At 42.7% G+C, this 18,275-nt stretch overlaps 1 protein-coding gene across 1 annotated transcript in view; it reads left to right on the top strand.

The window, feature by feature from the left end:
• Positions 1-18,275, top strand: part of SCIN (scinderin) — a 98,934-nt gene that overhangs the window by 20,841 nt on the left and 59,818 nt on the right. The window lies entirely within an intron of this gene.

Here is an 18,275-nt window from a genome sequence, read left to right as displayed (position 1 = left end):
AAAAAAAAAAAAGCCTCATTTCCTTCACCACATGCCTTTTTCTCCTACGGTTCTTGTTCTCTACAATTTGTCACCAACTCTCAATTTGTCTAAATGACCTTGCTAGAGCAATTCTTGGGTTAAAAATTCAGGAGAAGCAATTGGGCCCTGTCCACATAATTTTAACGGACTCCGAGACATGGTTTGTATCCCTACATGATAGTTAACACCTGCTTAGCAAGTGTGCCAGCTAATAGTGTTTTGCCCTTGTCAGTCACATAGGCTGGGTTTCCTAGAACTTTGTTGTTTCAGTGTCAGTATTGCTAGCCCCAAGCATTCAAAATTCCTGAGTCACTTTTACAAAATCTTGAGATTAAAAATAATAAATTTCGAGAACCTTTTATTTGCACTCCAGTTTTTTGACACATTAGAGCTCAGGTGTTCAAGCTTTTCTCCATACCAGGAGATCTTGAAATCCTACTGTTTCTTTTGTTTTGTTTTGTTTTGTTTTTTAATGAAAGCTGTGATTCTCATGTAAATGCCTGATTCCTGGAGGTAGGGTTTTAAGAAAAAAAAACCCAATAGCATGAGTTGCAATAAAATTGTCAGAGCTGATGATAGTTATGCAGTGTAGACAGACCTGCTAGCTGTGCTAGAGTATCCAGTTAGGTTGGCCTGTCTTCCTGTCGCTCTATATGCAGTCAGACATCCAAGAGTGCATTGCTTCTCATGCTGCTAGTGCCACTCTGAGGGCATGTCCTTCAAGTATTTTATCCTTTGCTGAGCAGTAAGTGATAGTGACACAGATATTCCCAGAATGCACAAATACAATTGTTAGGCAGCATTGTTTGTGAGAAACACACACATGGGAGACACATGACTGCCATTTCCAGACTATAAGAATGACCATACTGGCTCATACCAATGGTCCATCTAGCCCAATATCTTGTCTTCCATCAATGGCCAGGGCCAGATGCTTCTGAGGGACTGAACAGAACAGGATGATTACTGAGTGGTCCATCCCTTGTCGTCCAGTCTCAGCAGTCAAAGGTTTAGGGACACCCAGAACACGGCGTTGCATCCTTGACCATCTTGGATAATAGCCATTGATGGGCCTATCCTCCATGAACTTATCTAATTTTTTTTAACCCAGTTATACTTTTGGCCTTTACAACATCCTGTGCATTGGGTGAAAAAGTAATTCCTTATGTTTGTTTGAAACCTGCTGCCTATTAATTTCCATTAGGTGATCCCTGGTTCTTGTATTATCTGAAGGGGTAAATAACACTTTCTCCACACTATTCATGACTTTATAGACCTCTAGCATATCCCACCCTCAGTATCATTTTTCTAAGATGAATAGTTTCAGTCCTTTTAATCACTCTTAATATGGAAGCTGTTCCATACCCCTAATCACTTTTGTTGCCCTTCTCTGTATTTTTTCCTATTCTATCTTTTTTTGAAATGGTGTGACCAGAACTGCATATTCAAGGTGTAGGCATGTCATGGATTTTTATAGAAGCATTATGATATTTCCTGTCTTATTAGCTATCTCTTTCCTAATGGTTCCTAAAATCAGCTTTTTTGAGGAGCTTTCTATTTTTCTGTTGCTTCACATTAAGCAGATGTTTTCAGAGAACTATCCACGATGATTCCAAGATCTCTTTCTTGAGTGGTACCAGCTAATTTAGACCTCATCATTTTGTATGGATAGTTGGGATTATGTTTTCCAATGTGCATTATTTGCACATTGTTCCATTCCGTGTTTTTCATAACAGCTGTATGAGATGGCAGTATCATAAATGGGTTAAAAAGACACACAATTGTAATTGTAGCATAGACAGGATTCTGGGACCCTCAGACATTATTCTGACCGAATGAATACCAAGTTTGCTTTGAAACTTGCAGAGTTTTGATCATTCCAAGGTTCATTGTATCATGGTCTCAAAGGAATTTAAAAAGGTGATTTAACTATTTTTTTTGTGACAGGATTTTTCTCTCTCAGTATCCAGAATTAAATAGTTTAGACAAAAATAAGCATTGACAAGTCAACTGCTTAACTGAATAAATAAGTAATTTAAATGGGGAAAATCTTCCGAAACAGTCCTCACTAACCATGCTAAATCAGAGCATTCTGCGGTATCAATATATTTATTTATACTTACCCTCACTAGACAAAGTGTAGATGAGCTAGTGGAAAGCTGGTGTAAGCATATGACATGACATAAAATGGTAAAATCCAAATTATTCTTCATTGTTAGTGCTGATTGTTTGATTTTGCACTCTCTCCTTTGGGACAATGAGAAATAATGACATAATTTATGCTTTTGTGTTTAGTCATCTTAACTTTCCATTTCCAGAGGTTGCAGTGTTTGAATTGGATGCTTAGTGAGGTACTGGATTTTTGGTTTAAAACTAATTCTATTGAAACTTAAAAAAATATGGAACCATTTCTGTTGGTCTCTACTTTTGTAAAAACAAGCTTTTAGGAAACCTAAACTTGAGGCTCAATTTGAATTGCCCCTTAAATCTATACTTTCCTTTCCCATTACCTTAAAAACAAAACAAAGAAACAAAAAACGTTAAAAATTAGGAACCCTTTCACACACAAAAAAAGTAACTCTCAACTTTTTAATAAGTCATAGCCTACATGAAAAAGAAGAGAATCTGTGAAGTCCCAAACAGGGGGATGTGTTTTATCGGACACTCTGAGAGTCATGTATCGAGGTCTGCAGAGCCTTCATATATATTCCAACTGGCTGTAACATCAATAGACCTGGCCAATCCTCTCAAAAGTGTAATCCTGACCCACTGAAGTCAATAGCAAGACTCCCATTTTATTTTTTAGGGTCAGGATTTCACCCCAGATGTTCTCTCTGGCTTCTGTCTGGCCACCTTCTTTATCACACTTTCAGTTCTCTAAGTTTTTGTTTTTTTCTGTTTCATGCCCATTCAGTCTTTGTCTTCACTGCAGATTTACCAACAAGAGGGGAATTGCAGTGATGGTTTTTGAGATGTGGCTATTTCTTCCTGGACACTGACCTGCTTAAATTTAACAATGTAGAAAATACTGGAGGTGGGAAGGAGAAAGGATTGGGGAATTAAATCAATTTTTTTTAAAAGACAACTTGAAGGGGAATCTCATAAAATGGAAATAACACCAGAGGAAAATAGAGAAAAGCCAGTCAAACCTAAAGGGTATGTTTTCACTTGGAGGGGAAAAAACCCTGTGTCCAGACCAGATTAGTGAATTGTAGTTAGCCTGAGGTAAAATCCTAAGTGAAGACAAGGCAGTTTGTAGCTTTCACACAAGTTCCTATGGAGGAGTCTGGGGTGCACCTTGACCTGCTGACAAATGTGAAAACTGCACAGCACTTTGTCTTCACTGGAATTTTACCTCATGTTAGTTAACTGAAACTAGCCAAATGTGGTAAGAACACAGCTGTTTTCCTAGTGAAGAGAAGTGAGATGAGGTGGGGGTGGAAGGAGTGGAACACATTGCAAAATTAATGTAAATATTCTACACTTCCTTTCTTCCTTTCAAATTTTTGAAAGTAACCCTGCTTTATACCAGGCAGCAAATAGGTTACTGAGTGTCATTTTATTTGATAATAAAAAATCTGATAGTGTTGATGCCCCCTTGGTCCAGTTTATGTGATCTTCCATTACATATCTTATTGTGATTATTCTTGCCTGTGTTCCAGTATAATCTAATCCAGGCACTTCAATTTCCTTCATACTCATTTTTAAAAAGACCCCCCACAGACTGAAACTGTGTTTATATATTTTGCTTTCACTTTTGTCCAAACTAAGGGCAACATAGTCTAACCCTCAGTAACCTTCATGTAATTGAGAGTAAAGTCTACACAGCAATTAAAAACTCATGGTTGGCCCATGCCAGCTGACTTGGGCTAAGAGGCTCAGGCTAAGGGGTTGTTTAATTGCAATATAGATGTTTGGGCTCGGGCTGGAGTCTGGGCTCCAGGACACTATGAGGTGGAAGGGTCCCAGAGCTCGAGCCCAAAGTTTAAACTGCAGTTAAACAGCCCGTTAGCCCAAGTCCCACAGGCCCTCCATGGGTGGCTAATTGCAGTATAGACATACCTTGATTGCACAACTCTGCTCCCCACCCCCTTTCCCTCCCAAAACACAACACCTAGCTTAATTTTATGTGATTTGTTTTATTACTTGGGCTTTGAAGTCAATGGGGATTTTATTGGTGTAACAGAAAACAAAATTTTAAACCAAATTTGCTGTACGTAAGTAAGTGAATGAACAGCAGTTTCATGTGTATGTGTCTACAGAGAGGCAAAGGTGGGATCTGGATCCAAACTTCCCCAAAGTCTGGGCTGTCTGTATCTGGGGTTTGGTTTGCGCCTGTTTCTACTACCGCATCTGACTTCGAAGAGGAAGGGCCAGACATTAATGTTCTCTTTTCTATTTAAGTGATCAGAACATGGGAATTCTGAGTTGCCTAGCATATGTTTCAGAGTAGCAGCCGTGTTAGTCTGTATTCGCAAAAAGAAAAGGAGTACTTGTGGCACCTTAGAGACTAACAAATTTATTAGAGCATAAGCTTTCGTGAGCTACAGCTCACTTCATCGGATGCATTCCGATGAAGTGAGCTGTAGCTCACGAAAGCTTATGCTCTAATAAATTTGTTAGTCTCTAAGGTGCCACAAGTACTCCTTTTCTTTTTGCCTAGCATATGGTTACTGAACAATCTATGGTTTAAGGAACAAGACATGTGGGACTAGTACTTACCCCAGGGAGAGTATACATGGAAAGGCAGCTAGTGAAAACTGTTTAGTCAACGTATTCAGTTCCTCCATATCAACTTCTCACAGTAGTTAATTCTGCTCATTTCATGAACACAGGTTTTTACTCCAAATACTCCACAGCTTGTTTTATTTAAACTCTAATCTCAAAGGCATAGTTTAAAGAAGCCATGAAATATAGTGTCCAATATGGGTTTTTTCTATGCAGTATAGTGCATCTGTTTTGCTACGAGTTGTCATGCAGCTGCTGAAACTTCTGAAATGGGGAGTGTAATGTGCTCAGTGGTCTGTCATTTGTAGGGGAGAAAAAGTATCCATCACTGATTAGCATGGGATCAGCGCAATATCAAGAGTAAAACATAGGCTCAATAAATACTAAGAACTTGGAGAAACAGATTATGGAACAAAATCTTTGTACACCAGTCCATGAATGCCCTTCCTATGAAATTTTTAGTTATTAGAATTTTTATGGCACTTGTTTTTGGCTTTCTTAGCTTTTCTCTTTTTAGGCCGGCTAGGATTTTATAGTACATGGACAGGACACACATTTTCATTTGCCTTCAATCAGGACAGGGGGCCAATTGAATACAAAGTGCACTGTATGTGGAAAAAGGTGTGTGTGTGTGTGGGGGGGGGATTTCATACCAAACCTCCTCTGAATGGAGCAAGTGTTTTTGCCTGCACTGTTGTTAATCACTCCACACCCAGTTCAGAGCCAGAAATGGATGCACTGGGATGTGCTTTTATAATTTCTCTCCAGTAATTGCTTGCACCATTTATTTTAAGATCTGAGTTCTTTGAAACTGTAAGTAATCAATCCTCAGAACACTTTTGTTTAGTAGGTAAGTATTGCTATATCATTCTTTCAAATGGCATAGAGAACTCATGTCACTTAGCATGCCCCTACCAGTCAGAAGAAGAGCCCAGGACTACTGATTCCTAGTTGTACATTGTACCCAGTAGACCACACTATATTGTCCCTTCTACACTAATACGTTGAAAAGGAAGAATTCTTCTTTGAATTGATGCAGCTGTGTATTTCATGTAGGTGTGTGCACACACACCCAGCTCACTGAAGCTAGAGAACTTTGCCTAGCATCCACGTAGGGGAGGTGGTTACGTCATGTGGCTCTAGCCCCTACTTTGGCTATACAAGAGCAGTGCTGCCCCAACCCCCTCCTCAGTTCCTCTTCACTGCCCAGGGCTCAAGTCTGGTATTTAGTGTGGTGTTTTCATCTCATGTTTTCAGTCTCAGTTTTCTGAGAGATTTCCCCCCCTCCCCCGATAACAGTTTGTTAGTAGAACCTTAGGTTTAGTTTAGTGTTAGTATAGTGTTGGAGTAGTTGGCTGTCTTGTGTGATGTCCTCACCAGGGTTCAAGCATTGTCCATCGTGTGGGGGAGCCATTCCCAATAGTGATCCCCACAAGAGGTCCTTGTTGTGTCTCAGTGATTGGCACATTAAGGAATAGTGCTCCATCTGTAAGTCATTCAAAGAGAGGACAGAAGTGTTGAGAGTCTTACGGCTGAAGCAGCACCTTCTGAAGCAGGCCATGTGGCCGGCTTTGGCAGTGAGGCCCTCATGTGATTGGTGGTTGCCTGTGGAACTGGCGAGTGATGCTGCACCACAGTTGGACTCTGCTATTTCCCCCAAGAGGAAGAGGATTCATTCTCTCTCTGATGTGGTGAGGAAGAAGTCCCGTAAGACTAATCAGGACCACTCCCTGGTTCGGGTAGCTCTTCCTCATCTTCTATGGGGAGTACTGACAGCACCATGCTCCTTCCTACATGCAGTTGGAGCAGGGCCATCTAAACACTTACCAGTACCCTGCTGAGATCAGTGAGAGCCCATCATCGACTCCAGTTCCGGCCTTGGGAGGTCTGAGTCCAGTACTGATGAGATCGGGACCCGCACCGACTGTTTCCACATCAGTGGCACAGGAGGTGGCTTCAGTCTTGCTTTGCCTCTCAGTCCCTGAGTCTCCAGTAGTTCAGGAGTTTTCCAGTATTTTCTGGTGTTTCCAGGAGTTTCTAGCACTTCATCCTCCATTGTGTCCTCGGCACCTTCTGGGCTGTATTGTGACAGCATATAAAATGGCTCAGATTGCATCTGCCCAAAGGGCATAAACTCTTTCTACTAGGGCCCTGGCAACATTGTCTAAATCAGTGGTTTTCAAACTGTGGATCATGACACAGTATTTGGTCGCAAAATGTAAAGCACTGGGTTGTAGCGGCTCTGGTCAGCACCACCGATTGGGCCATTAAAAGTCCTGTTGGCGGTGCTGCCTGGCTAAGGCAGGCTAGTGCCTACCTGTTCTGACACTACGTTGTGCCCCGGAAGTGGGCAGCAGCCGGTCCAGCTCCTAGGTGGAGGGGCCATGGGGCTCCGTGCCCTGCCCCTGCCCCAAGCACCAGCTCTGCACTCCCATTGGCTGGGGGGGCAGTGCCTGTGGGCAAGAGCCATGCTGAGCCACTTGCGCACCTCCACTTAGGAGTCAGACCTGCTGCTGGCCACTTCCAGTCCACAGTGCAGGACAGGTAGGAAGCCTGCCATAGCACCCCAGCTGTGCCACTGACTGGGAGCTGCCCGAGGTAAGCCCGGGCTCCAACCCCATGCCCCAATCCCCTGCCCTAGCCCTGAGCACCCCCCAAATCCACAGCCCCCTCCTGAACCCCAAACCCCTTATCCCTGGCCCCAGCCCAGAGCCCTCTCCCATACCCCAAACCCCTCATTCCCAGACCCACCCTGCAGCTCTCACCCCTGCACCCTATCCCCTCTGCCCCAGCCCTGAGCCCCTCCCACACCCCAAACCCCTCATCCCCAGCTTCGTTGGGTCACCAGCATCAAAAATTTTCTTCAACTGGGTCGCCAGAAAAAAAGTTTGAAAACCACTGGTCTAAATGATGATCCTATATTGGACATTTTACAGGGCTGCCACTTGGTCCTCTGCACATGTTTACAAACCATTGTCCATTACTATTACATCCAGCTCAGATGCAAACTTTGGGAAGGCAGTCCTGCAGTCTGTGTTTAAATAGACTCTGAGCCCCCTCCTGCGAGTACGGGCTTGTGAGTCTTCTACATGGAATACGTGGCTGCATCTACTCGAAGAAGAAAACATGGCTACTTACGTGTTTGTTCTTTGAGATGGAATGCTGACATGCATTCTGCAACCCACCCTCCATCCCCTCTGCACTTGAGGTCCTTACTCTTGACGTTTGGTGCGGAGGAACTGAGGGGAATGGGGGCAGTGCCGCCCTTATACACGTAGAAGAGGGGCTAGGGCCATAGGGCATGACCGCTGCCCCTACGGGTACTGCTCAGCAAAGTTTTCTGGCTTCGGGACCCTAAGGACACACACACGTACATGGAATACATGTGCGCATCCTGTACCTGCCGGTAGTGGGGGGCAGTGTGAGGGCAGCAGCGGGGGCATGTGACCACGCATTCCCCCATCCCCTCCCATGCATCATCTCTGTGAGCATCACATCTGAAAGAACAATAGGTACAATACAGGTAAATAACTGTTTTATCCTGAGGAGCTAGATGCTTCCTTCACACACAAGCAGCAGGACAGAGAGAGCACTAGAAATGTGGACCTGTTACTATGCCAGTTTGTACACTGCAGCTCCAAGGGGGAAAGGTCTGTTGGCAAGTATTTGTGTCCAGACACCTATCAGTCAGTACATACTGTGCAGGCAACAGCACATAGTTATGGAGAAAAGATGGAAACTGTAACCCAACTTCACCTTAGAGACTTGAAAACCAGAAGGCAAATAACAAAAAAATTCAACAATTATTTTTTTTCAAATTGTGATTTTAAAGTCAGTCATGATTTTTTAGCCTCTGACCTCCATACATGTATTGGTGACCAGTTACGCACACAAGTAGTCCCATAGACTTGAATTCAATGAAATTGCTCATGTGAATAGCTGCTTACCAGTGTGAGGAAGGAGATAATTTGTCCTACAGTAACACTGAAAGAAAATAGAGATGGATATAAAGCACCATACATACCAGTAACATAACATAGCTCTGTAACATACATAGTCACTTTGATTCCTCTCAAGCTGACTGTTTATATAATTTCAGAAAGGGACTTCTGAAAAATAAACATGATATAGCATAGGAATTACTCATGAATTAAGTTGCTGTTTTGAGAAGAGTGAGCATTTGAAGGCTATTTTCACTCTAATAGATATGTCAGCCTTCCAATTCAGAATAACTCTACTAAAGTAAGACTAAAAATAGTGCCTTAAGTAAATTCTATGAAATTATTTATCCTGTACCTGAAGTTCAGCATGTAATATTTTTCCTATAAACAATATTTATATTGCATAAAATTTGAATGTATATTCTAATTCTGCTGCTTAGATGGAGATAGTAAAAAAATAATATTTTGAATGTAACACACACATTAATTTTCACACTCCTGTGTGATTGGCACAATATGTATCAACCATTTGACAGTCACTCTATTTCAATTTAGTCATCTAACTTGCTTAAGGTTGCATAGCTAACCACTGAAAGGATAAGAATAAGACCTAGGAATCCTGACGATCTACTGCTCTAGCTTGGTCCCTAATGTATTCATTTCCTTTGTGAACTCCCTTACCTCTTCCTGGGCCTCTCACTTGACTAAGAACATTCTAAAATGTGAAAATTGATTGACAAGCTTGACAATCTAGGGCTAACTCTTTTTTATGGTCATATTGTTTTCTTCCACAAACTTCAAATCAAATCACATTGTTTTTTGTAAAACTGGACTGTTGAAAAACCCACGTATATGTTTTTATTTGCTTTCTTGCAATTTTTTTGTTTAAACTAAATCAATTTAAATTAAGTTGGAGGCTACTAGTCCATCATGTGGACTGTGTCCTTATAGTGATTTTTAATAATGGAAATTGAAAAGGATCACATAAATTGCTCTTCATATGGAATAGTATTATAAATTGTATTCATATTTATATTTTAATTTTCTGTACACACTAATTAGACTAAAAGTACAAGTGTATAATATCCTGGATAACATTTGCTTGGTTTTGTGCTTTAAGTCTTCAGTTGTTTAGGTGATTCTCTTTAGGGAAGTAGTATAGAATTTTTATATTTAATCTAGTAGAAACAATGGACCATATCCTCACCTGATTTAAATGACAGGTTCCACTGATGTCAACTGAGTTATGTTGATTTATAGCAGCTGAGGATGTGGTATCTGACCCTGGCTCCAACCCTCAGTTTTGATTCTTGGTTCTGACGCAGGCTTGACTCCTGGATCTGGTAATTGGCAGTTGACTCTGCTGCTGACCTTTGGCTTTGTTCCCCCACCTGGATACCAGCTCTGACTATTAGGCCAGTCCACTTCTATCCTGATCCCTAACACTAATATCCACAATTGGGACCTGTGGCTTTGGCACTGGCAATCTACAGTCTGGAAAAACAGCTGGACATGGCCAAGCCAGAGATCCTAGTTCTTTTTTTTCCCCCATGACAATTCTGACTTCTACCGCTCTCGGTCTAAACTCCTTTTTGTACCTTACCCATGCAATGTACTTCTGTGTAGTGTTAACCCTTGCAATTATGTCCTCATAAATAAGGACACACTCCTCCCACGGTTTCTCTCACAAATTATACTCTCATGTATGTGAAATGACACAGTCCGATTCTTAAGGGTCTGGGCTACCTAGAACTTGTCTTCATCCTTCTTTTCCTTTTTTTCCCCATGTCCTCAGCCAGATCCTCATAGAAAAAGTAGGAGGAACAACTCCACAAACTGCTCTTTCCATATTTTTCCTTTGCCCCTTTAGATAAGTGAGTCCTAACAGGCCAGTCAGGTTCAGCGTATCCCTGAGCTTTGGCACCTGTGTCACCTACTTGTACCTTGTTAGAAACTGTTATGGTGCTTGAAGCCCCAGGAGGTGTGCTGTTCCTGGGAACTGCGGGAGGTGTCTCCTGCCCTGGTAGCTCAGTGGCCTGCTGTGGAACACTGACCCCACCCCAACCTGTGCCCCTCCATCTGGGCAACCAAAGCTGACAATCTTGCCAAATCATCTCAAAGCCTGTGCGTTAGGTGGCATGGCCAAGGTAGGTGGGAGCTGGGTGGTTACCTCTGGCATGGTGCACAGCACACCACAGCCAGGCCCTTCCCCTCCTGGGGGCCATTGACCCCCATTCTTGGAACCCAGGGGCCTCAGCTGGCCTCCCTGCTGGCTAAAGGAGAGAGAGGCACAACCCAAGAACAGTCTCACCCTCTCCATCCTCCAAATCAACCTCAGTAAGGTTGAGACCCTCACTTCCCCCAGAGACCCCTGTGAAAGGGATTTGGGCTCCCACCTGGAGGGGAGGTGCCCATCACCTGATTTAAGATGAACAGTTCCAGCCGTGCTCCTGAGGTGTCCATCCTCCAGCTTCCGTCCTCCTGTAACTCTTGCTCAGCATTGGGGCCATGCCAGTAGGCCTCCTTTGCTCTGAAGTCTTGTGAAAACTGAGAATCTCTCTCCCCACAGCGCAGTGAGCCTAGGCCCATGATGCCCTGGCAAAATTACGTAAAGAAACCCTCACCCACCTCAGAGGCAACCACCCCTTAATGCATCTGGAAGGGCCGGACTGGCACCCTCCAAGCCATGAGAAGGGAGACGCCCTCTAAAAGCCCTGTCCCCTTCTATGGCCTTTCTTCCCCAAGTACAACAGACTCCTGCTCTGGCAGCACAGGAAGGGGCCACTGCCAGAGAGGCAGCCACCGCTGCTGCTTGCCCCATATCCCAGGGCACCCTGCAGCTACAGGCTGGGTCCCACTGAGCGAGTGGGGGCACGGCCCAAGGCCATTCCTGCGTTAGCTTCCCCATCCCGGGGGCCCTGACATACCCCCTCACTCCATGAGCTGAGGTGGCAGGGAGGGGACTCAGCAGCAGGCCGAGTCCCAGTTGAGCAGCTCCTGGAGCGGGCACCCTCAGCAGCAGCATGGCCCTCATCCCTCTCTCTTGTGAGCACATGGAGGGGGCGGCAGCAGCAGGGCCAGGCTCAGCTGTGGGCCCTGGAGGCTTCTACAGCAGCAGCTTGCCCTGTGAGCAGGGAGATGGCGAGGGTAGCAGCACCCTGCTCACTTCCTGCAGCTTACACCCCAGTGAATTTTTTAGTGGCTCCGGGAGCCAGCCACATCAACCCCCTTCCCCCAGCATGGCTTCTTCTCCTCAGCGGGCTGTGCTGCCATCTTGGGGACTAGGAGTGCAACCCCTGTTGCAGGACAAAGACCCCTCTGACAGGGTGCACCCCCACAAGCAGGAAGGGGGTGAGGGTCCCGGAACTTCTACTTTCCTCCTCACATGCTGCCTCTACTGGGTGCAGAAGCTGCCTCGATTCTTCCTTGTCTTGGCATCCTGGAGCTGGGACACTTGAAAAAATCCTGGGGAAAAAAAAATTAGGAATCCTGGGTCTGGAGAACCCAAAAAGTAACCTTGCTGCTGCTGAAATAGAGCAAAAAGCCTCCCTACGATGTCCTGGGCTAGGGTTTAAATTAATGGAGATGGGGGACATCAATCAGCTTCCCTCCTTCCCCAGCTGGTCAATGGGTGGCTAAAACCTCCGGAGTGCATCCTCCAGTGAGTGCTTTCCTCCCCCTTTCTACTGGGGCAGTCCTAATCACTGCCCGTCCCATCAAATTGTCCACCCATTCATGCAGGTGGGTACAGATGAACAGGATATCTGTGCAGATGGAGCTGGCGTCCAAGGGTATGTCTTCCTTGCAATTAAAGACTCATGGCTAGCCTGTGTCAGCTGAGTCGAGCTTGAGGGGCTGTAAAATTGGTGTAGATGTTCAGGCTTGGGCTGGAGCTCAAGCTCTGGGACCCTACGCGGGGGGACTTTTCCAGAGCCTGGGCTGCAGTCCGAGAGTAGACCTCTACACCCGTAGTTTTACTACCCTACAGCCCAAGCCCTGTGAGCCAGAGTCAGCTGACACAGGCCAGCTGTGAGTGTTTAATTAAAGTGTACACATAACCCTAGTGATTTCCCAGGATCTGCCATGGTTTGGGCTGGGCTGGGTAGAGGTTTGCAAATATCATGCCTGTCCTAATGGGATGATAAGAGAGGATCTAGAGGAGATTTCTTTGTGGAGATTTCCTCCCACAGAAGCCCATCCCACAGATTTAACATATGGAGTGATCAGATCATTGTGTCCTGCTTTTAGAAAAAAATACCTTCCCTGGGCTCACCACATACATGCCAGGTTTAATTCCAATGCAAATAAAAACCAAAATACAGTCAGCCATGTTAATCCCACTGGAGGAAACTGGGATCAAGATTTTTTTCAAAAGTGATTTAAGGTACCTCGATTTTTGGGTGTCTAACTTCAGCCTTAAAGAGGTTTGGTTTTCAGAAAGTTCTGAAAACCAGGCTCCCTTAAGATGCATTAAGATGGCACCCTAAATCATTATTCACTTTTGATAATCTTGGCCTTATTTTTTTAAATGCAAATGACATCCCAGTGTGAGTATTGTTAATATTGTAGTATATATTTATAGAGCTGCAGTCATCCTCCAAGACTGGACTTTACACAACTAGGTAATATTTTTTTAAAGAAGAGAGAGTCAAGGTGCAAAGAATATTACTCAAGTGTGGTGTAGTAGAAACCTGATGAACTTCAACCTTAATGAAAGTGCTGGAGAGAGAGATTCTTTCAACTTGCAAAGCACACATGATAAGGAAGACTTCTTTAATCTCTCCAGTTAATTTTGTAGAAACATATTTTGTTTCTTCTCCTTTATTGCTTCTATATTTCGCGAGAGATAAAAAACTCTTATTTATTGCTGATACATCTTCAGTGGTCCCAGCATGTGTCACTGATGTTTGAAATCAGCTAAATTGGGAGCAACAAAGAGAAAAGCCAAGATGAGAATGAAAAGTAAGCCTGAAACATATGTTTGAGTGTTTCACTTCTGCAGAAATATAATATGAACAAAAGGTATATATGCACATAGAAAGTCTTTGAGAATTGAGGAAGCCATTGAAAAAAATTCAAATGTGAGCATACATGAGAAACAGATCGGGGGAAAACAGTTTGGATAAAATTATAGTTCCTTTATCTTTCACTTAAAGTAAACCTTCACTGAAGTTTCAAAAAGCTTATTTCTCTCTTTTTATTATCTTGACCTCCATGGTTCTGCTTCTTGTGAGAAAACCAAAGTATTGAAATGATGAGACTATCTTTTCTTTGCAGGGTTTGCAGCCTAATTCATAGTAGTACCAAAAATCTTGCAGGTGAGACTTCTTACAAGATTTCCAGTTGGGTTCTGCAGATCTAAGAAATTTGGATAAAGAAGTGAACTTCTGGGTGCTTTTCAGAAATAAATTCTAAGTATTTTGAGATCTGTCCATCACTGAGGCCCTATTTACAAACTGATCAAATTGACTGCCATAGCTGTTGGAAAATAAACTATTCCACAATAGCTATTTCAGAATAGCTCCCCATGCAGACACTATTCCTGAAAAAAAGTGACTTTATTCCACAGTAATTACTCCATTCACAAAGCCAAGTAATTATTCTGGAATAAAATCAATTTTATTCTGGAACAGAGTGCCCACATGGAACAGTTAAATTGGAATAGCTATGCTGCTCAATTTCCTCTGTGTAGACAAATCCTAAAATAAATAAGATTTTAGGAAGAAAATAAAAAGGTGAATGGAGTTATAGGTGTGTGAAGGATTTCTGAGAAGAGACGTCTTGTTTATAGCTCCTCTCTCTCTCTCCTCCATTCAACGAATGAGAAATACAACTACACTAAACACTCCATTTGAGATCTCCTGCTATCTTCATATGGGTTGTCTGATTTGTTTACAATGAGCATTAATTTTATGCAGTATGATTACAAGGGAAAAATATTTGTTTCTCAGTTTTTGTTTCTATGTTTTTATTACCTTATGCTTTACTAAGTTCCAGTATCTTTTCTCTGTCGTTCATTAGGACCTTATTTGTTCAGTATTTATGTTTTTAATACAGCTTTCTAATATTTTTGGCTTTGGTAAATGTTTTGCCTACATTTGTTGAGTAGGGTTAATTAAGTGGATGCTATATAGCCTTTCTAAGACATCCTTGATTTTTCTAACCTCACCCTTACTTTTGGGGTAATACATGATTGTTTTTGAATAAAAAAATATGGTAAATGAGACTGGATTTGCAATGGTTTTTACTCTTTACTTAGGTTTGGCAGAATTCAATTTTTTTGAATTCTGCTGGATGATATAAATGTTGGGGTTTTTCAGGCATTTTTTCCTTTTTATCATTTTTTTTTAAATGTGCCCAGTTGCAAGAAAATATGGGAGGCAGGCAAGAGAATGGGTCAGTCAATTATTTAATGACAGTAGACATTGATTTCAAAAAGTTAAACCTTTGTAACTGCTAAAATACAAATTGTAAACATCACATGTCAAAATATAAGAAGTAAATATCCTTAAATCAAACTTGAATAAGATCTCAACCAGCATTTTTCTTTCTTTGCCTCCTATCTTTATCATTTTTTCATCTGTTTTTTTGTGTACAGTGAAATTGACGTTTACTGAAATTTACTAATAAAAATATAATCCTTCCAAGCCTACCTATACTTAGTGTAGCACAGTTCTAAACAATAACTTTATCTGACTTCTCTTGATACAGATTGTCTGAAACTGATACTTCTGTGACTACAACTCTTGTGTGGGAGTTATAGAGGCAGTCTGCAAGAAAGAGTTTAAAATTGTGATAAAAAAAATTGGGCCACGTTATTTTTATTATATTGACCTAAACTTTACAAACCAGTTATTTACCTGTGAAAGAACTGATAGACAGTGCATCTCTTACTATTTGTACCATATCCAGAGACACCAGCCTGCTCAGCCAATTGTTTGTTCTCCTTTTTGAAAGATGAAAATATTAATTATTTAGTGATGATCCTTGTTATTAAAAATGTGATTTGTATATTGTGTAGCTTTTGCCATTGCTATTGTATTGGAGACCCTGCAGAATTATTGAAAACATTTTTTTCCTCTCAAATTAACACTGTCCAAAAAGAAATGAAAAAACAAACTAGAAATACTAACTGACTAATTCCCTTTTGACTAGCTCCTTCCAGTTCAACCTCCAGAATTTCTTCACTTCTATTCTGCCTATGTTTTCAGCAAGTACTTCAAAGACCTAAATCTGTTTTCTTTACTCCTCTCAGACAGATCCAGGCAAACTCCCTCTGTTAGCCTCTCTGCTGTTTGCTGCTCCTAATTGCCTTCTGTGGCGAGATAACTGGCTCTGTGGATGAGGGGAAAGCAGTGGACGTGTTGTTCCTTAACTTTAGCAAAGCTTTTGACACGGTCTCCAACAGTATTCTTGCCAGCAAGTTAAAGAAGTATGGGCTGGATGAACGGACTATAAGATGGATAGAAAGCTGGCTATATTGTCGGGGTCAATGGGTAGTGATCAATGGCTCCCTGTCTAGTTGGCTGCCGGCATCAAGTGGAGTACCCCAGGGGTCGGTCCTCAGGCCGGTTTTGTTCAATATCTTCATTAATGATCTGGAGGATGGTGTGGATTGCACCCTCAGCAAGTTTGCAGATGACACTAAACTGGGAGGAGAGGTAGATACGCTGGAGGGTAGGGATAGGATACAGAGGGCCCTAGACAAATTAGAGGATTCGGCCAAAAGAAATCTGATGAGGTTCAACAAGGACAAGTGCAGAGTCCTGCTCTTAGGACGGAAGAATCCCATGCACCACTACAGACTAGGGACCGAATGGCTAGGCAGCAGTTCTGCAGAGAAGGACCTAGGGGTTACAGTGGATGAGAAGCTGGATGTGCGTCAACAGTGTGCCCTTGTTGCCAAGAAGGCCAATGGCATTTTGGGATGTATAAGTAGGGGCATTGCCAGCAGATCGAGGGACGTGATCATTCCCCTCTATTCGACGTTGGTGAGGCCTCATCTGGAGTACTGTGTCCAGTTTTGGGCCCCACACTACAAGAAGGATGTGGAAAAATTGGAAAACATCCAGCAGAGGGCAACAAAAATGATTAGGGGACTGGAACACATGACTTATGAGGAGAGGCTGAGGGAACTGGGATTGTTTAGTCTGAAGAAGAGAAGAATGAGGGGGGATTTGATAGCTGCTTTCAACTACCTGAAAGGGGGTTCCAAAGAGGATGGATCTAGACTGTTCTCAGTGGTAGCAGATGACAGAATGAGGAGTAATGTTCTCAAGTTGCAGTGGGGGAAGTTTAGGTTGGATATTGGGAAAAACTTTTTCACTAGGAGGGTGGTGAAACACTGGAATGCGTTACCTGGGGAGGTGGTGGAATCTCCTTCCTTTAGAATTTTTTAAGGTCAGGCTTGACAAAGCCCTGGCTGGGATGACTTAGTTGGGGATTGGCCCTGCTTTGAGCAGGGGGTTGGACTAGATGACCTCCTGAGGTCCCTTCCAACCCTGAAATTCTATGACACACAGTCTGCATCTAAGATAGATCATCTGACTTGTGAAACATTTCAGATGCTCTAAACAAACGTTGTGACACTGTCAATTGAAGAGTCCCCATAGTGATAATTAGATCCTGGAAGGGCCTGCCTAGGGCCTGACCTAGACTCAGACTTTGCATTGGCTTCCTGTGGTTTTGGATCAGAACACTGGTGAGCAAACTCTCCAATACAGAAGAGCTTTATTGAAGGCGAATACGCATTTGCTCTTTTGGAAGTGCCTTTGAGTGACCCAGACTTTAGTGGTGTGTCAAAGCAGGAGTGGACCTACACGAGAATAGCAATCTAAAATGAAAGGTCCCCAAAACAGGAATTAGCAGACCAAATTGAAGGACTTTTGTCCATTTTTGAGAACCAGATTCAAAATTCTGAAATGTTTGCGTGAGGTTTCTTTGGCTCTGGTTTCTGGCTGGAATCAGAACTGGATCTGTCAAAGTCCCTGTGATAAATGAAAGGGGCAGGGGTGGCCCCCTTTTATAGACACTCAGCCAGCCAGCAGCTATAAAATCTTTCTTAGTAGCTGTTTTCTAATTGCTCTACCTGTAAAAGGTTAAAAAGTCTCACTGTGATGCATAGGTAAAAGGAAGTAGTGGGCACCTGGCCAGAAGAGCCAGTGGAAAGGTTAGAATTTTTTAAAATTGAAAAAAGACTCCCCTTTTGTCTGTCTGTCTGTTGTTCTCCCAGGGAGAGGCAGACAGGGCAGCAGCTATGCTGTAAGAAGCTTGGGCCAGGTATGAAAAAATCATCAGTATCATATCTAGAAACTACTCATTTAAAACCCCAGATATGTAAGTTAATCAGGAAATGTCTAGGAAGATGCAATTAGGTTTATTCCTTTTATTTTGTTATGGCTTATGGATTCCTCTGTGCTAACCCCAGGGGCTTTCGTTTTGCTTGTAACCTTTAAGCTGGACCTCAAGAAAGCTATTCTTAGTGCTTAATATTTGTAGTTGCTTTATTAAAATCTAGCAATAGCCTGAGTTCCCAGATATATTTATTTTCTTTTTTTTATTAATAAAATTTACCTTTTTTCAGAA

The sequence above is a fragment of the Dermochelys coriacea genome, chromosome 2, assembly GCF_009764565.3.
Source record: "Dermochelys coriacea isolate rDerCor1 chromosome 2, rDerCor1.pri.v4, whole genome shotgun sequence".
Lineage (NCBI taxonomy): Eukaryota > Metazoa > Chordata > Testudines > Dermochelyidae > Dermochelys > Dermochelys coriacea.
Note: the sequence above shows the minus strand (reverse complement) of the source record. Positions and strands in the feature narration are given on the sequence as shown.